Source organism: Agelaius tricolor, unplaced genomic scaffold (assembly GCF_023055355.1).
Source record: "Agelaius tricolor isolate 1412-34295 unplaced genomic scaffold, bAgeTri1.0.p SCAF_12, whole genome shotgun sequence".
NCBI classification, from domain to species: Eukaryota; Metazoa; Chordata; class Aves; order Passeriformes; family Icteridae; genus Agelaius; species Agelaius tricolor.
In genome coordinates this window covers 21,457,824-21,478,236 of record NW_027269272.1, presented here as the reverse complement: position 1 = coordinate 21,478,236, position 20,413 = coordinate 21,457,824, and the positions used below count along the sequence as shown (strand labels likewise).

The following is a 20,413-nucleotide window of genomic DNA, read 5'->3' as shown; positions in this document are numbered from 1 at the left end:
AGAAATTTTTTACAACGGTGAAACACTGGAACAGGTTTCCCAGAGAGGCTGGGGCTGCTGCATCCCTGGAAATGTCCAAGGCCAGGTTGGATGGGGCTTGGAGCAACTTGGAAGGTTGGTGGAAGGTGTCCCTGCCCATGGCAAGGGGTGGAACTGGATGACTTTTAAAAGTCCCTTCCAACTCACCCTGGTCTATTTTATTAACTCCTCAGTCATGGCTGCTATAACCTTCTACTTGATCTATCACAGCTTTCTAGATCTGATGCCTCACTCACTCTGAACCTGGGAATGTGATTCATTTAAACTTTTAAAGAGAGATAATAGCAATGTAAATAAATTTTACAGTAGCTCATAATGCTTTTAATAGCATGAATGTTGATAGAGTTTTTCTACAAAGTCCCAAGGCACTTTATTTAGCTACACTATTAAAATAGGAAAAGTCATAAAATATAGAAGGCTTATGTGGCAACAAAAGGATCTTAATCCTGTGTGAATCTGTGAAGCGCAGGTCAGGATCTTAGGCATTATTATCTTCAGGCTAAGCTTTAAATCATAGGTGTATGAATAAAATATTTGTTGTTGCTTTTGTGAATCAAGGCCAGAACTTAAAAGCAAATTTATTTTCACTAACAATCTCTGTACTAAAACTATTAAATAGGCAGCTATTAGTCATAAATTAGTTCAAAAATCTCCAGTGCAGAGTTTGAAATAGGGCTTGCCCAGAAAATTGAAGCAAGATCAGAAGTTTGAACAATGGTGTGGCCTTAACTGGGTGTTGCAGTGTGTCCATAAAGGCTCCATTCCGTGGTACCCAGTTCTGTCTGAAACTTCATGCAGATTTCTTCTTGACTGTAGTTAAAGATTTTTTTTCTTTTATTTCCAAACCTTTTCAGCTTCTCCCTTTCCATTCTACCTCTGCTTGAGCACGTCCTGTGTTAGTGCCTGAATATCTGATTTAGCAGCCTGCACAAGATCTATCCCCAGAATTTTTAATACGTACCAAGTATTTGACTTACTGTAGTAGATCCTGATGAAATATGCTGGAATATTGATAGAAAAGAGATAAATCTTATTTGGAAAGGTCAGGCAAAAAAAAGAGTGTGTTACTTTGAACTCCATCATTTGGCAGATGCAATCTTGGGAAAAGGAGGGAGGGGGACAGGCAAAAGGAGTTTAATAGATTAAAGATATTAGAACTTCTTGGATCAGATGGGGCTGTTTAACTTCTATCAAGGACAGCAGACAAATGGTCTGTAGAGATGTGGAGCCATTAGTCATCAGGTCTAACAAGCTAGCAGAAGGTGGATGAAAACAGACTAGAAAACAGACAAAAAACCCAAATGCAGAGTCTGTCTTCAGAAATTATGCAGCTCAGCCTCAGCTGTCAAAAAAAGGGAAAGAAATAATTATAAGTACTCTGAAGTAACTCTAACATTTCAGAGAAATACATAACTGCTGGTGTGGGTTTACTGAGAGCACATCACATTGAATGAGTCTAATTTTCTTTTACAACCGAGCAGCTTCTTTTGTGGACAGGTAAGAAGCTGTAGGTGTTAGAGATTGACAGGGCTTTGCTGAGGCCAACCTGTTTTCATGGCATTCTCACAAGGCAGGCAGGCAAATGCTGGAGCTGTGCTTAATGGAGTGCAAGACCAGCTGTATTAATGCACTCAGAGACCTTAGCAAGAGTTCACCTCAAAATGGGGGACAACTTGTCTCCAAAGACAGAGGTAGGAGTTATGTTGGGTCATGAACTGAGCAAGCCAAGGCTTTGATGTGGAAGATTCACAGTTAACTCTTGCAGGGATAAGTAATTGCTCTGGTAAAAGCTTGGCTTGATACCTACTGCTTAATTTTGGGTACTGCACTTGGAGCAGGATAGAGAGCAGCAGCAGGAGTGACCAGAGCCTCAAGAACAAGATGTACAATGACTGACTGATTGACACAAAACCAGAGCCTAGAGGATGTAGGAAGGGAAGGTTGATGGAGGAATACACGGTTTCTGAGAACTTTAAGGATCTTGTAGGATAGAAGGGTCTAAGCTGCTTTCTGTATTGCAGGTGATAGGGTAGATTGCAAGGAGCATCAGCTGCAGCAAAAAATATTCAGACTAGATAATAATAAAAAAAATTATCTGTCAACTGTGTAATGATGCAGAGTTTTCTGAGGTGGTCTGTAAAGTATCATTAAAGATCTTTAATTAGACAAACATTTATCTGATGTAATGTAAGTTTATTTGAGCCTTCCTTAAGGCAAGGAGATACATTTGATAACCTTTCTGAGTCCATTCTTTGCCCATTTTTCTGTGATTCTATTAATTACTTTAGGAGATCATAGTGTACCAACATAATCTTCCTCACATTTTGTTGGAGACTGGTAACAAATCTTCCAATTCATCATACTATCCTGTGAGCTGGCAGTGATATCTCTCTGCTAAAGCATTTACAAAATGCAAAATGAGTAAATAGTCTTTTAATGAAATGTATCTATGAAATGTAGGCCATTTCCTCTCAGAATTGAATTAAGCATTACAAGTGATCAATAACTAGATTTCTGCATCTACTGAAAAGCTCTGCTGTAGAGTTATATAAATAGTTCACAGTAAGAGAATACGGCTGATATTTTATCACTGTGCCTCTGGAAATGTCCAAAACCTGCTGGCTGTCTTAAAAGATGTGTGACTGGATAGATTGATCCTCTTTCATCTCTAGGCTACTGGGTCAGCTTTAGCTTAACCCCAGAATTATGGGTCATGTCTTCTATCACAGGGTACCAGAGACCTCTGCAAAACTCTGAAGAATTCTGGGCAGATTTCTGAGGCTCTGGCAAGTATTCATCATCCCTTTTGGAGAGTAACAAAAGCACTGAGTCAAAATCTGCAAGAATTAAGGCATGTAATTGAATGTGTCAGAACAAAAGCAGCTTGACTTTAGATAGGGTGAGCCTGCTTTGCTGTGACTTTAGTGCTCTTCCCCCAAGCTGGGTGAGGACACTTAGCTGTGGACATGTGTCAAGTGACTGTGCTGTTCCTGGTGCTGTGTGTCCTTTACATACAAGAAAATCCCTTCAGTCCATAGCTGTGTGCCACTGGTCCCCCCAAGTGTCAACTCAATATCCAAACACAAACTTCCCTAAGCAGGGAAGTACATAATTTTCTGTAATGAAAAGCTTCTTAAAAAGATTAATCCACTTTGTCTGGTTTGGGTTAGACAATGTTTGTCATAAATGGCAATATTTTCTATTTCAAAGCTTCCCCTTCAATCAGAGGAAGCTTTAAAAAGTTACTTATTTGTTAATTAATTAGACTCAAAAATCTGTCTGCTATGAATGGGAACCTGATATCCATCAATGTGACCAGTAGAGATAGATATTCCTCCTTTCTTTGGGTTATACATCCTTTTAGATTTTCAAATGCTTTTATTGCAGTATTATTCAGATTTTAACACTCATATTTCTCACTGGTCTCTTCAACCTTTAGTCTTAGTGAGCTGTGTGTTGCACTGTGTAAACTGGGTCTGTTTCATCTACTGCTATTTGTTGTTTTCATATTCCATTTCTTGCTGTCAAAGTGGTTGCTTATTGTGCTGAAAGGACCCTGTTTCAGTTCTCCCAGCTCCGTAACATGCTCACATCTCATGCTTTTTCTAAAAGGGGCAGGTGAGGTCAGAGTCACTTGGTGGGGAAGGAAGGACAAAAGGTGTTTGGTGACAGGATCTGTGTCCATTTCAGCTTTGTGTAAGCTTTGTACATAATGGCAGTGCAGGATTTCAAAACTGTGGATGCAGTTGCCCTCTTCCTTTAAAACAGCTTCAGATAACTTCATCTTCTCATCCCCTTACTCCTCACTCACCAGTGAGCAGGGCATGAGCTCTCAGAGACCTTTCTTGCCCTATTGAGAGCACTCTGGTTAACTAAGTTTTCCAGACTTCTGTTCATTGTTTCCACCTGACCTGCACAGTTGTCTCTTCAATTGCTTCATGGTGTATACCAGAGTGTTTTAAGCTACCTGACTATTAAGGGCTGTCTATATTTTGCTACAGTGCTTCTCATTTTCCTTTCTGTTTTGTCGCTGTTATAACTGGAAGCCGTAATTAACCACGTACTTCACATGTGTTACCTGTTACCAAGGCAATATTGTCTTTAAATCTGAGGAGGTGGATTTGCTTTCTTTATATCCCAAGTGCTCTATTCTGATTTCAGATCTGCACCTGCTTAGCAACAAGGTGTGTTTGAGGGGCCAGCTGTAACTTTGGCTTAAAAGTACAGCTGAGTCAAGATGTGATTGTCCTTAAAAACACCAAAGCTCAGGCTCTAAGTATTTAGAATTATATTAGACTCTTAGACCCCAGTGGGGTCTATTTCTTTCTCAAAAAATACTTATTTGTTTTGCACACAAAACTGTAAGTGTTGGCCTTTGCATGGAGTAACCATATTGTTATGATTTATGATTAGTGGAGTGATCAATATATATCTATTTATATTTATATTACAATATGTACTGTGTAAGAAATCCCATTCTTGCTATAGTCTAAGTGGCTGAAACATGCAACATGTTTTGCCTGGTGGAGTGTAAAGGAGAGGTAAACGTGCCTTTCCCATCACCCCCCAATATATTTTTTTTCAGTGCAGGAGTATTCTTTCTCAGTTGCATTGTGTCCATTTGCTATTTGCTGCCAGGCATCCCAGCACATGCACAGTTATACCAAATAGGTTGCCCTCCACCTTATCTTATGCTGAAGAGCCCTTCTGGCTTCTCTAGCTCTCTACTTTGAGGTCTTTAACTAAACTCTTCTGTGCCACGGAGAAATTCTGTGCAGATGAAAAGCAGACTGTAGAAGGACATAATAATTACACCAGCAGAAAAATGTCAGCAGACTAATGTAGGTCCCCTATAGGGGTTTGAATCATCTTATGAAAAGTGAAGCCATTAAATAAAACAAAATGTTAGAGATTTTGTTGGGAGTGACAGGAACAGCAAAATGTTCTTCCTGCTGTATCTCTGACGTTCAGCAATTTTTGGCTGAGTGAAAACAGCAGGCTATCTTTCTGAGTTAGCAGAGCTCAGATGTATATAAAGGTTTCTTAAGGAGAAAAATGTGAACCATGCCCTGGCAGAAGTACTTGTTGGGTATTTTATGATAATTTTTTAAAAATAAAATAATCTGCAGCACAATCCTGGGAACAAATGAACTCAGAGGAGCTGCAGAAGCTTGCCAGGATCATCTGGTCTTTTGCCTTTGAATGCAGGCTCAATTAAATCTCAGAATTACAAGGCCAATCTATGTAGTTTTGTTAATGGGGGAGAAAATAAAATAATCAAGTGCTGGGAAAATACCTAGTGATGTGTGACCCCCCTAATTCTTACAGAATTAATATTCGTGGTTTTACTGTGTTTATCCAAACTTACTGTTTATAACTCCTTTATTAATAGTCTTTTGAAACACTCCTGACATTGCCCATGTTCCACTGAAGGAGAAATGGAGGCTCTGTTCACAGAATTTCTGTGAATAGGCTCTTGCTATTTGAAGAGGAAAAGACATATTCTTTGACAAGTGTGCAAAGAGGAAAAAAAAAAATCTGTCTGTGAGTGGGAGTCCAGTTTTTTCCCCTGTATCTCACTGAAAGACTGTAAGAAAGGATTCTTGCATTACATCAACCACAAATGACATGAGAATTTTTTAAAGTTACTTCTGAAGCTGATACCCAGGAGAATTGTTCATGCAGAAGATATTTTTAAATTTTCAAAGAAAAGTCAGAGTGTAACTCTTGTTTCATTCTCAAGACTTCCTTTTTAATCTGTCCTGTCTCTGCTGGGTCTAATGATATAGATGAGCCTTTTCTGTCCTTTTGTCCTTCCTTCCTAATGTAGTGTTAATTCACTGACAATAAAGGCTTTGATGCTGAGGTCTGTGTAAGGCAGGTGTTCCTTCACCCTATGCCAGGTAGCACCAGCTCTCAGAGGGATTTTTCCAGAGAACACAATAGCTTGAAGAGAAACTGCTGGTTGACCCTTTAGAGGATGTACTGTGTGAGCTCTTAAATCAAAGCTATTAATGGTGAGGATGTAAAACCTCTTGGAGCACTGACAGTGCCAGGATATCTCACAAGGCCTGCCATTCAACACAGTAATTAGGGGTTGTTAGTTAGGGTCGTTATTTAGTGCAGCTGTAATTAAAGTGTGGCTGCAAGGGTGCATCACAGGGTTGATGGTGAGAGGTGGATATGAGGGGCTGACAGAAGGTGGGCCAGTGCTTAGTCTGTAAGATTGTGCAGGAGAAACCAGTGGCCAATTTTGTGGAAAACACAGCCTTGTTTCTACCTGGAGATTTTCCTGGACATTGGGTTGTCTTTGGGAAGTACTTAATTTCTGTGTGTGATATCCTACCAGTAGAACCCATGAGGCTTGGGCAAGGAAAACCCAAGCTCTGTTCTGGTTTAGTTATCAGTACTTGGCTCTTTACAAGCTTTGTGTTTTCCCATCTCTTATTTGCAGCATGAGGTGGTTTCTGCATCCTGAACTGATAGAGTTTGGATCTGCAACATCTTTATGGCAGTGACTAATGCAGGAGCCAGAAAGCACCATTTGATTTGAAGGTCCCACAATCAGCCACAGCCTCATCTCAGCCACGTTGGTGTCATGTAATAGAATGCCACCAAAGCAAATGGCTTTATTCTGGGACTTATACAATGTAATTGAAATCAGGCTCTGTCTCAAAGCATAGAGAGCTGACATTAAAAAAAGCAAAGAATCAAAACCATACATTTTTAAATTAAACAGAAGATGCAATGTGAGTAGCAAATACAATCACCAGCTCCTTGGTGACAAAATGACATCTTAAAGAAGAACCTTACAGCATCTTAACTGACCTCAAACCACACACTTGCAACAAGTTAAAACCTGAAAATCAACAGCTCAGAGTGGCCTTATCCACTCATTCTTTTTGAAAGAAGGCTCAAGAGACATCAAGACCTTGTGGTTTTGGTTGTCTGCTCAGGGATATGCGACAGCTTCAGGTATCTTCCAGTTCCCATAAAAATAAATGAGAATAATATGGTTGGTGTTTGAATGCATGGCCTAGGTAGGACCCTGCTGCAAGAGCAGTTCAGCAATGCAGGGGAGTGAAACAGATTTTCCTATGCCTGGGCTGGAAGGTGTTCCAATTACAAACTACATTTAGCAGAATACAGCTAAATAAAAATTGCCTACGTCATATATTGCAGCTAGATATATTCCTGAAGCACTTTAAATTAAAAAGCCTTTACGATTCTAAACAACCCATATGTCTGTCAAAGCTGTCGTTGTGCTACAGCAAGTAAAGAAAACAAAACTTAATTTGTGATGAAGCTTCCCCTGGCTGAAAGCACAAGTCTTCCCCATCCTCTGCTCACTCTGCAGCTCGCTCTCTCTGACTCCTCATAAAATGCTTTGCATTTCTTTTTGAATCACGTCAAGTTAATTTTATGGCAAACAATCTCTGTTTTCTGAAACACAGAGAAGAAATATAATTATTGCTGGGCGGAGGGTGAAGGAGAGCTGGAAGCAAACTGAACAGGATGCTAGTAATTGTTTTTTGGGCACCGATGCTGGGAAGATTCCAGCCACCTAAGCAAAAAATATCTCAAACATGTAATTAATTATAAATAGGCAGCTTTGTGGTATAATTCCAAGATCAGAAGGAGAAAGCAACTTCCTACTATCAAAAATAATAACAAAAATCCCCCAACAAACATTACTCAGGTAATTTTGCTAAATAATCCACTGTTTGGTTCATTATCATATGTAAGTAAAGAGATGTTCCCTTGCGTTAGTTTTCCAATTTTTTAAAGGGACAAGGTGAGATTTTAGGATGTTAAACTTCAACCTCATTCTGTTCCTCCTGTGATCAGTGAGGAGTTTGTTACAGGGACAATCTGTTGAGGCCAAATCAACACATTGGCAGCTCTTACCCAAAGGTGTGATCCTCTCACCAGCGTGCCATTCTTGTTCCTGTAAATCCATCCATCCATCCATCCAGTCAGTTCAGCTCTACTTGCCTGTATGGAGGCAACACATGGCTCAGGATTGACTGAAATACCCTCTCTGCTTCCTTTGCTCATGGAGACAGTTTTTAACTTGTTTGTTTTGGTGTTTCTCCTGTACAATTGTTTTCAATTACTTTTGATGTAAGTGGCACTACAGGCAAGCGAGGCTGGCAAGATCTGGTCCTCATTGCAAACATTTCACACTTGTAATCATCTAAATTGCCTTGTGAAATTGTTCATTAGATAAAAATTAATAAATCCTATAAATGAAATCCAACGCACCGTTAGGCTGTTGACATTAAATTTGGAATAAAAACATAGTTGTAAATGAGTCATCTGAGTACACATTGATTTGGGGCCAAACCTTGAGGTCCTTGAACAAATTTTAAACCACTGTTTACTCTGGAAAGTCTATTGAATGGGAGGGAAAACAGTGGTCTAAGTTGTAGCTACAAGAGTTGTTGGTGAAGATTTAATTTTTATATGGAAACATCCCCCTGCTGTGTCTGGATGAGAAGGGACTTCTCCATTTTCCTGATTCTGACTATCCAAAAAATATCAATGTGTAAAATAGCAACGTTAGAGTGATGTCTGTGCAAAGCTTCCTGTCTGGGCCCTTGGAGAGACAGTGTTTGGGAGGGTGATATGGCACTGAAACTGGCTGATGGTGCAAAATTAGTGGGTAGCACCCAGCACTGTAATTATTTCTTGTTCTCCCATTTGAGAAACCCAGAGGATTCAGGTTGGCAATGCAGGTCACCACTGTCTGCATTTTCCCCCACCAAATATTTCAAGTTTTTATGCACATATACCTACTAATGTTCTAATAGATCCTAGGGTTGCCTCAAGCTGTAGTTTGGTGAGAAAGATAGGGAACTAAACTACTTTCCTCATTCATTACAGGATGAAACCCAAATAACACTTTTCAAATCGATGGAGCTACTTCACAATCATATCAACAGCTTTGAAAACTGAGCTTGGCCTCAAGCTTTGGGGTTTTGTCGTCACTGTAGGGAAAAAAATGGCTGTGAGTTGTCTTGGATGAATTAAAAAAAGGTTAGAAAGTGAGTGATTCTCTAAACATAATTTTAGTCTATCGACAGATGGGAGAAATGAAGAACAGGTTGTAAAAGTATAAGCTCAAGCATTATTAATATTGTACTGTTGCTGAGCCAACTCGTAGAGGAACTGAAAAAACCATCCCATTGGTTAAGTAATCACTACACATATGCTTTTGGAGATTAATACTTGGGAGTTTTCAAAGCTTTTATATGTGTCAGTTCTGCTAAAAGGATGAAACTGCAAAAATGCACTGGTAGCAAGTTTAAAGCATTAATAGTGATGTCAGATGCACTTTAAGGATAATCACGACTCCTTTACATCCAGTAGACCTCGTAGCCTCAGATATGGAAATCAGACTTTTGACAACCAAAAATGTTTGAGAAAGTGGGAAAGGACCAAAGAATGTTTTATAATATTTTCAACTCTGGTAGCTATTTCATGCTTTGGTTTTGAGTGCTCTGTTCTGTGCTACGCACAAGCCCTACTGGTGATCTTAAAACTGGTTGCATAATTATTGTGGCTTCATCCCTTTCCTATCATGGTGACTGAATCTTTAGGATCACCTTTATTTTTCATTTACTTTTAAGCTTTATTACAGTAAAGTACTAAGATATTTCAATGATCACAATTAGATGTAACTTAGAATCTCAAAAGCTACCTCCCTGGAAGATACATCAAATTTGTGTTTGGGGTAATAATATTGATTGAGATTTACCTAAATCTGCATGATTTACCCATATGCTTAATTTTAGGTAGAGTTTGGATGTGTGACAAGACGTGCAGATGTAGAAAACCAAAGTTTCCTGTCCACAAGATTTCATGTGGTTTTGGAATACCTTTATTCCATGTTATAGTCACTACTGGGCAGCTGAACTCTTCCATCATTAATGAAGAGGGGGACAAAGCTTAGCTACAGGCCAGTTTGAGTTTTAAGATATGTGATTTAAAAATCATGATGCAAAAGAAGGTTTATTTTGAGTGAGATCAAATTTGGCCTTGATTTAAGTTTGTTTATTAACAAACTTGTGTCCTTTGTGGGAACCAGATGGGGAAATCACCAACACCTCACAGGCTCACGCCCCCTGCTTGAACACTCGTGGTGTCAAGCTGTGCTCGTAGAGATTTGTCAGATGAGAACATATTTAACTGTTCCACCAAATTTAAATGTATTAAAATATAGCAGTAAAAATCTAGGGTCTTGTTTTGATTGTTAATGATTAGTGCTGACTGGGGCTACTCAGGAAATGGTGTCTGGGTACAGAGGTGCCTGCAGTTGTGATTGAAACTGGGTCAAAATTATCAGCTTTTAAAAATCCCCTGAAATGTCTATTTGCCTTGCTGGCAAAATATTAATCTGTGAGGTTTGTTTCTGGAGATCTGGCTTCAATGCCTGAAACTTATAGTGGGAGACTGCAGAGTCCTGATTGCATAGGAGGCAAATCAGGCCCACAAGATGCCTTTTCCTTTTTCCCCCTTACTGTACCTAAAATTTCAGATGGAAATTTAACTTTGTGACACAATTGACCTAAGGACAATATTATTGTTGAATATGATTATGGATTGCACAAGTCTAAAGAGTTATATTTCATCTGTGAATGTGTCCACTTTGAACCCTAATGCTTATCTGGGAAATAAGAGCAAATGCTAGATCTGTGAATCAAGGAAAAAAAGACAAATTCACTCAGAAAGCCCCAGGATCTCAGCAGTAGAATATTTGCAGTTTCTTTATTTTAATGCTTCCATTTATTATTTTCCTACTATTCAGTAAAGGCCCCTTCACACCTACAGAAGGAAGAAAATGTTCTCACACTGTTAAAACAGTGGCCACTAAATACAGAAATATCTTTTTATATTATGTCCAATGTATTCCATTATACTGATAGAACAGTATTTCAATGGCTATTTGAAGTTCCCAGTAAGGTTGCTCAAGAGGTTGATTCAACTCTTGAAAAAAACTTTGATATTAAAAATAATCTCAGAATGGATTATAATAATTCAAACAAGATTTTAAATTTTCTGCCCTAGTATTATATTTCTTGAAATTTTAACACCTCAGTATTTCATCCATTCTATTACTTTAGATGCATCTTTGATTCCATTCAAGGGAAAACACATGGAATATCTTTGGAATGACACCTGCTTCTACTGGAATCATTATAAAATTTGTTTTAGGGATTAGTATGGATTATTCAAAGAAGGTGAAATAAATGTTTATAGTCAAAAAGAAAAAAAAGGAAAATGAAAACTGAAGTTTAAGCACTTCAAGAAACTGCTGGGCATTGTTTCTGGGCTAAGTTGTCCCTCCCTTTTCCACAATTTACTGTCAGGTGGTCTTCAGCTACCCAGAACCCTTGAAAATCAAACCATTTTCACAGAGTCCAAAGTATGAAATTGCACTCCTTTGCATATATTTGCCAATAACTTACTGATATTTAAATTGCATACTTATGTACCTCTTATTAATGTAATTCCTGCTGTTATGAAACTTTAAGCTACAATCATGTAGTGACTAAGTAATTAATCCAAAAAGAAAACATAAAGGTCTTATTCTCTGTCTCCAAACTCCCAGGCATCTGCACTTTGCTTTCTGTCTAAAGGTTGTGGATGAGGATGTGAATTTTAGAGCTAAGCAAGCTGACAATTTCTTTTCAGTGTCATCCTTTCTGCAATTCATTTTCAGCCTTTTCAGTCTCCCTTGGACAGTCACAAAAGACAGCTTTATTATGCAGTTCTATTCCCCTATTTTTGTACATATCATTTTCTGTTTGTCATGTTTAGGGCACCTTCATTTCCTCTGTCTCAGAGAAGCAGAGATGATTACATTAAGTGTGGAAGTCTTCTCTTTTTACTTTTGGTCAGTAAACCATAGAACTATTTTCCATTATTCTTGATACATTTTGGTGGGGTGATTCTGGTTGAGTGTTAATGTAGCAAGACCCACGTGGTAACAAAGAACTACTATTACAAGCTGGGGAAGGGTAAACTTGTATTAATAAAGTGACTTTATGTTGTCCTTGGGAGATCTATTAGGTACTTGCTGCCTTACAGCATCTTCCATATAAATCCCCAGCAAAAGATGTAGGAGTTAGAAGAGACTGGAATATGTTTTCAATCCTGTTTAATCACTGCAAGTAAAGGGAAGGTATTAGAAATACCCCTGAGGCTAATCCTGACAAATCACCCTCATTCTGAAAGGTAGAACTGATATGTGAGGCCGTGTTAAATTTCAGTTTCCATACCTTGCAGAACCTGAGTGAGCCTGGATCCCACAGCCTTACACAGGGACTTTGTGAACTTGATCATCTGAATGCCCAGCTTAAAGCTCTTAAGGAATTCAGGCATTGCAGTGGTGGGGATTATGTGGATAATTTATTGGCCAGGAGGTTAAATCTGCTTCTCGAGATGCGAATGCCAAATTAACAATCACTTCAGAAACATGTCTGACTCACCTTCCTGCCACACAGAGCTCTCCCCTGCAGCTGCCCTCCTGTCCCCTCTGTCTGCCCCAGTGCAGGGCCTCTCCTGCTGCCAGTGCTGGCTCTGAAGGGCTGATGGCTGATTTTCCTCAGCTAAAACAACTGTACAGATTCCCAGCTGAAAACCCCATGCTGCAGAAGGTACTGTGCTGTAGGAACAGCTGCTCCCAGCTCTGTCCTTTCTCTCTGGAGGTCCTCTCTGCTCACAACATGCATGGCTCCATCTGAATGTGTGGAAAATTGTGCCCACCTCTGTTTGTGGTGCCCATGTGGGGAGGGGGCTGCCATTCCCAGACACCCTCAGAGGTGTAGTAGAGGTGCTGCATCTGCCAGCCCATTTTTGGGGCTTGTTCTGCTCCACCCAGTGCCATGCTGCAGATGGGAGCATCTGCCCTTGCTGCTGTAGCCATTCAGCAGCAGCTAAAGATGAGATTGCATATTCCAAACTCACAAACATTGCTCCAGAGGATAAATCAAGGTCTTGTTTAATTTGAAAACAGAAACAAATCAAATATTTTCATGCACTGGACTTTGGGGAAAGCATTCTGGTTTGGAACCCTGTTAGTCACACTACCTGAGGACTTCAGAACTGCATCATGTTTGACAAACAGGTGCTGTCTTTGGAATCTCTACAGGATTTCCAGATGGCTCTGCATCCAACACGGCCATTAAGGAATAAAATTGTTCTTCCATTTGCACTGATTTCTCAGGTGTGGTATTTGGATTTTACTGTAAACATGGGTGTCTCATACAAGAATTGGGAAGAATGTTTCCTGGACTCAGCGTTAAATTAATCCTCAATTTTTAGAGGTTTTTTTTCTTCTTTTGTTGGAGAAAATGTGTTTAAGAGAGTTTAATGCCCTTCACCTTCAGCCATCAAAATTCAACAATACACAATTGCTGGGAAGTGATTTTGATTTCCTCACTGGAAAATAGTGTGTAAATAGTCCTTCACGAGGACTATTCATATTTCCCAGTTGAGGAAGCTGTAAAGAGTTTACCCTTCACATCTGTTTCTTCCCACCCTTCCACTTTGCCTAGGAAGACCTCACTGCATCTCTTGCCTTCCCCTCTCCTTGTCTCTGCCTCCTGTGCACCCATACTTAAGACCTGGTTTGAATCTCATACTTCCCCCTGAAGTTTATCCACACCCATCTGCTTGCACATCCCTGATAACCTCTTCTATTCACCTTGTGAGGGATAAAACAAGTTATAAATGCCACTGCCTGTACAGTGCATGTGTGATCCCCCAAGTGAGCCAGGAGGTTTGTTTCCTGCCCTAGCTGGATGGACCCATATTTTGTCTCCATCACTCAGGATGCCATTTTGTGATTCCAAATTTGCCAAGGAGAAAAAACCCCAAACACCTGCTTTTCATTTGCTGAAATATGCAAATGATATGGCTACAAACCACTACTAGTTAAGAAGATTGTGAACTTTTTATTTTGTTTTCCCTCTCTATTCTGAGTGCAAGCTTGTAAAGGGCTCACAGGAGAGACTGGTTATGGTGCTGTAAACTGGGGCTTGCTCTAGTAACCTGGTGATCTACTGACACAAGAGGTTCCCAGGGAACTTGTTTTTAAATTTAAAAAAAATCATAGAATAACCTCTCTAGAAAAGCCCTGGTAAACAAGACTGACCTATTCTGATTTAGCTTTTGCTCTGCCTTCAGTGTGTAACCTGCTCCCTCTCTAGCCCCTGGTGCCTGTGTTTACATCCCTGGACTCTGTATATTGCTGTTTGCCTAATGAAATGCTGCTCTGGAAGATTTATGGGCACACATTAATAGAATAATTAAAGGTCTTGCAAAGTCTCAGATGAAATCTGTACCAGGTCAGGGGAGAAAAAGGAGAGAGGGGGAAGTGAGAGCTGGGAGGGGATGTGCCTGCATCCCTGGCCTGTTGGGTGCCCTGCCAGCTTGGGCTGCGGGCATGGGAAGCACAGCGGAGAGCCAGGGCCGGTATCCGCGCTGGGAACAGCATCCAGGGCAGCGTTTGCCCTCAGGGGTGAAAGCAGCAGCGTCTGTCTGACCTTTCCTAAGCAGGGAGGGAGATGGGGCGGGAGGAGCGGCGGGAGCAGCCGCGGAGCGTGCGGCCCCGAGCGCATCGCGCTGCGCGGGGGCAGCGCCAGCCCCGCTCCCCACCGCGGCCAGAGCGGGGCCAACTTTGCGCGTTCCCCCCCCCCCATCAGCCCCGGCGGGGCCGCGCATCCCCCGCGGGGGCGCGCACGGGCGCGGTGTGAGCGCGCAGGTGCCGCGGGGAGCGGAGCGCGGCTCCACCGCAGCGGCGGATGGATGGATAGACAGATGGACGGATGGATGGATGGGAGACATCCCGCCATCCTATTTGTGCTGTCATCACGCGTCTTTCCTCCCTGCCTTTTGGGTTTTGTTTTTGGTTGGGTGTTTTTTTTTTTTTTTTTTTTTCCCCTTCCAAATCTCCCTGGGAATTTTGATTTGCAGGGTTTTTTTCGCTTCTCTCTCTCTCCTTCCTGCTGAGGATACGTTTTGCTTGCCAAGTTTGTAGTGACACCTCTCAGATTCCCCCGCTCCCGGCTTTTTGGATCTGTTACAGTGCCCGGTTGTATATAGACGTACTGTATTTTTTTTTGCCTTTTTTTTTAAAATTTTTTACAAGAAAATGGGAATTCTTTGGGAAGCTAATGGATGCTGAGGAGGACGATCCTAAAAAAAATTTCCTTTTAATCTGTAAATGAGGTGTACGAAGAAATTCTTAAATTCAGCCATGAATTTAGCTCCATGTTAAGCACCTCGAAGTATTTATGATTGCAGAGCAGGTGCAAACAAGGATTAGGAATAAGGTAAGGGAGCTATTTCTGTCTTTGAGGCAGCAGCATTTGCTCAGGGTTATCAGCAGCTTTTCTTTTTTTTTTTTTTCTTCTGTAGAATCTGAGCTGATTTATTTGCATTTTCAGTGCTGTTCTCCCGTCCTTCCGAGTCATTTCTAATACGTCTGCGTGATTTCCATCACTAAAGCATACATTCCTTCTCCCTGGCTGCTCAGGATTTGGGAGTTTCTTGACTGTGCACATGTTTTGGCTGTTATTCTGTAACTGCTTAAAACCACCAATCCTCTGATAAAAATTATTTCTTACCTTGCACTTTCTCTACCCGGCAGGATTCATGAAAAAGAACCCACCAAAGCCATAGAAAATTGCAACACAAAAGCTTTTCTTTCTTTTTTTTTTTTTTTTTTTTTTTTTTAAGATTTGCCTTTAAAAAGGAGAGAGAAGTAGTTAAAATTCCCTGAGGGAAAACTGGGGCGGGCTGGGGGGTGGTGGTTTATAATAATCAGGTTCTCCCTCTAAAAGCAAATGAACTCTCCTCCCTGCTGCCTCCCCCTCGCCAGCAGAGTGATTTCTGAGCCTGATTTCTGCCCGGATCGGGGCTCCCCGGGGTCCTGGGATGCAAGGGGGGAGAAATTCCTGCTGGGAAGGAGGGACGGATCCCCTGCTTCCCTCCGGGATGCTGCAGGCTGCTCTCTGTCAGCACGCTTTGCTAATTTTTGTTTTATCAGCTCCATTTAGGGATATAAATGGCACGAGCAAGGGTATCAATTACCAGCTAACGGCGGCGATAGCCCGTGTTTTATGGGATTTAATGATTTCTCTTGTTTTGAAAAAGCTCTTGTGACGCTAACAATGAAGAACTCCATAAATCATCTAAATGAATTGTGTTGCAGCAAAGGCAATTTTTAGCCTTTTGCTGGGTATCTCCTGGTCCCGATAATTATTATTGCATTAATAGTTGTGAGCGTGTTTGTGCTAATAAAGGTGCCATGACTAAAAAGTGGCTCTCTTGCCGTGGCTCCCATGTTTACTGAAGTCCCACGGGGTGCCTGAGCTGTGGTGGCTGCTGTCCTCTCCTCTGGAATCAGACCAGGCGATGGGAAGTGACTGTAGTGTGTGAGCCTACCTGTGTGGGGAAGGGACACCTTCCCTGGCACTGCCAGGAGTGAAACCCATGAACAGCCTGCTCCAGTCAGGCTGAAAGCAGGAGGTAATCATCACTTAGGCCTTCTGATTACATGTTTTGATTAAAAGACAAGCAAATGAAGTTGTTGATTCTCTCTTTTTTTTTCCTTTTTTTTTTTTTTTAGTTTTTATTCTGATTATCATCAGCATTTTAAACCCTCTTAAAAAGAAGGAGCTGTGGATTTCAATCCTTCAGCAGAGTAGAGCAGTGTTCCTGCAGTGCTGTGAGGAAAGCTCCTCTTTCATGTTATCCTTTTCTGTTGCTTTATTTCCACCTTCTTCTGCTTTCATGAACACATATTTTTTCAGCTGTTATTTACAGCCAAGCTGTACTGAAAGGGCTGGAATAAAACAAGGGTGATCTCCTTATGAAGCAAAATGTGCTATGAGAAAAGGACTCAAGTTTGGCTGTTTCAACAGAATTTTAAAGCCACAGAGTTTGTATTTACCAGAGTTCTTTTTCCACTGTCTTTAGCATGGTCTGCAGATGGTGATGCAAACCCATCTGTAATTATGTGTATCGCCTACGTAGCTCACTGTGTGTTCAGTCAGAGACCCACTTAAAGCTGCCCATAAATCCTTCACTGTGCAAAAACATTAATCAGAGGTTGAACAGGTGCTGGTTTAGCTCACCACACCTTTGTGTCAATAGTTGCTGGGCATAACACCATTATATAGATATGCTGAGTCTGCCAGAAATTGTTGCCATGGTTTTATTTTGTTCAGTCTGGTAAGATTGAACTTCTTGTGGCTGCTGAGTAGGCATTTGAGTGAAGTTAATGGAACCAAATCTGAGAAGTTATTTCATGAAATGTATGTAGATTTTAGTGCTTTCTCTGAGCTCCTCTGAATGGAGAGTTTTATTACCATGAAATAGTTCAGAGATGCTGAGTTCAATCCTACTCTCCTTATTCAAGCAAAAATTTTCATAGCCTTCATGAATCTATACATAAAGATGCTTTCAATAAGAATTTCTGTCTGTGCAATGGGCAATTTAGATGGTAACTTTGATGCCAGTGTTTCTTATTTAAAGTTAATTTGCCAGGGTTAGGAAGTTTGCTGTTTATCTCCATAAGCTGGAAAAGGTCAAGGAGTGTTTCCTGTGGTGTCATTGGTAGAGCTCCTGTCATTCCCTCTTTGCCAAGGAACAGCCACTCAATGAGAACAGACTTGCATTTGAGCTTTTAAAATGTCTTTCCTCTGAGCATCAGGAACATTTAGAGAATTGAATTGGTGACTCACTACATGGGTTGTCTGCATCCCTCGTTACTGTTTATTATCGTTTGTATTGTGTGTGCATTTGAGCATAATCTAGCTCTTGAAGTGACAGGTCATTGCTTCAATAAGTTGTTTATTTTCCTGTTTGCTTTTCTATTTGAACCTGCTTGTCCTCATATACTGTAATAATGATAATTCCTTAAGCAGCAGTGGGTTGCAGGTAAATGCTTGGGTTCATGGGTCAGCAGTGGCTCGTGACTGTTGGATCCTCGTGCTGATCAAGGTGTATGGCAAATCAAATCTACAACTATAATATCTGGAAGAGATGCCATACACTTCCTACTTAGTTCTTGCTGTTAAATTAGCCTTGGGATATTTTTTTTTTCAGGTGATAAACAGCATTTATAGAACTCTTGTACTTTAATCCATAGGATGACAGTCTGTAATTTTGCAATGGGAAATCAGAGATAAGAGTCTTTCAAAGAAGAAAGTCCATGCATTTACTAATGGCACAGTTTGATCCCACTTCAAATTTTACTTGAAATCTCCTGGTGCTTTTCAGCAGTGAGAAGCTATCCATATCCTAATTATTTCTGATGGAAAGCACCTGAAATGGGAGTAATCTGGGATTGTGCAGTGGTTCAGTAGTCAGTGTAAGTAGTGGACCTGGGGCCTTTGTTGGTCTCTTCCAGGCTGTAGCCAGAAGACAGGTATGAAACTTCTACAAAAGTTACAAATGTTTTTGAGGAAGAAGAATGAATGGGTAAAGAAATAAAATGTTTGATGCCTGGCAGAAATAAGCTTTGCTGAAAGAATCAGAGGTGTGTATGACATTTACCTACTTTTGGCAGTGGTTTTCAGAGTTCCATGAGTGGTATGGGATGTCAAACACTCATTTAGTGGTTGTGGAGATGCTGGCCACCAGCCTGGCCTCAGCCACAGACCTCCAGGTGATGACTCCTCCACTCTGTGGAGCAGTGGGACACTGAGGGGCACCTGCCCAGTCAGACCCCTTCAGTCTGGGTACCCTGCTGGCTGCGTGATCCACACTGTGACGGGCAGGAAGGCCAGAGCACCCAGCTGGGATATGTAGCTGGGCTCTGTTACTTCTGCAATCCCATCAGAGTCAGCAGGACGAGCTTTGTAAAGTTGTGACCATTCCGTGTGGTGTTTGTCTTGGTTTAGAAACTCCAGAACTGACGAAAACTGAGATTTGTATCTGCTAGAGTCAAACCCTTCCCCAGTTAAAACACTGATGAGGGCTTTTTCTTGTGCTGCAGTTGCTCTTTTATTTATTTTTCTTTTAAGAGAAATTGACTGAAGCATTCGGGGTCTTGCAGAGCTCCTCGTAGCTGTTCTGTCACTTACCTGTCAGCAAATTTGCATGCTTCTCTGAGAGTTTGGAGTGCATCAACAGCTGATTAAGAAATGTGTAGAAGTGCACACAAAGCCTGGTTGTGTACATCCTGCTGAGTTAGAAAACCAGAATAAAACTTCAAGCTTGCATAGGACGTGCATTTTATCATGTAAAAAGTTGGAAAACTCTGTTTCGCTCATATCAAAACTTCTCAGTGAACAGCATAAGAGTTTGCTATTGCTGACAGCTGGAGGGATTTCTCCTGGGCTCCATGTTTTGGTGGACCAAGCTTCAAGTTCAACATCTGTCTGGGGAGGTCCATGTGGGGAAGAGGAGTAATTGCCAGAAATCTGCTGTATATCTAGTTAAGGCTATAGCTTTGCATAAATAGGATTACAGCTTCACAAGAGACCAATTTCAGTTGTGGAAAAGACCAGGCTGTTTTGATACTAGATGTGAGGTTAATTTCTGCAACTTTCTGGGAAACAGCAATACCTGTGCAAGAGTCCTGTGGGCTGCAGAGCCTTTCACAAAGTCAGAAAGAAGAATGAAATTATTTGAAGACTTTCTAGATTTTTAAGCATGTGTCTGCCTCAAGTATATTTCCAAAATGAAATTTTGTAGTTTTATCAACGTGAACCTTGACTGTGGTTGGGGGGAAGTTTTCAGATGTATTTTCTCTGTGGAGGAAGGGGCTGGTAAAGTCACCTCTGCAGTAGGAAGAAGAGGATGGGAAAGATGAGGGGACTGAAAATAGTGAGAATGAAGCTAGAAAGAAGATGTGCCAGAAAAGATGATATATTGAATTTTTGTAATGATAAATTGCTACTAATTGAGCATAATAGTAGGAACTGGTTAGCTATATTGTTAACCAGCTTACTAACTTCATATACTATACAGAGGAGAGAAACACTGGGAAAGAAAGCATTTCTATCTGTGGATTCCAGTAAAATAAGATAAACCCAACTATGTTTTCCAGAGCCTTAGTAACAGAACTGCAATTAGCATAACATTTCCAAGGACTGGGATAAATAAATACCAGATGTGCTTATTTATTTATTTAGGATTTGAACCATTTCCTATCGAGAGGAACTTTATTATTCACAGGAAGGAAAAGAGGGAGAGTGAATTGTTCCTCTGAAGTGGATGGGAGACTTTCCATCCCAGTTGCCATTTAACAGCGCAGAGGTTTTGTGAATTTTGAAATATGAATTTGATGTAGAAGTTTTGTTAATGTTTTGTAGAGTTACTTTCCAGCACTCACTATGGTGGAAGTTTATCTTAA

General features: G+C 40.8%; 1 protein-coding gene across 3 annotated transcripts in view; it reads left to right on the top strand.

Moving 5' to 3' along the window:
- Positions 1–20,413, top strand: part of NLGN1 (neuroligin 1) — a 426,523-nt gene that overhangs the window by 33,667 nt on the left and 372,443 nt on the right. For 2 of the 3 annotated variants that reach the window (XM_071438047.1, XM_071438048.1), the window contains exon 1: positions 14,831–15,380. The exons of the other annotated variant lie outside the window; for it this stretch is intronic. The gene's annotated coding sequence lies outside the window, so the exon portion shown is untranslated. Of the gene's footprint in view, positions 1–14,830; positions 15,381–20,413 lie in introns of those variants that run through there. 3 annotated transcript variants of the gene reach the window in all.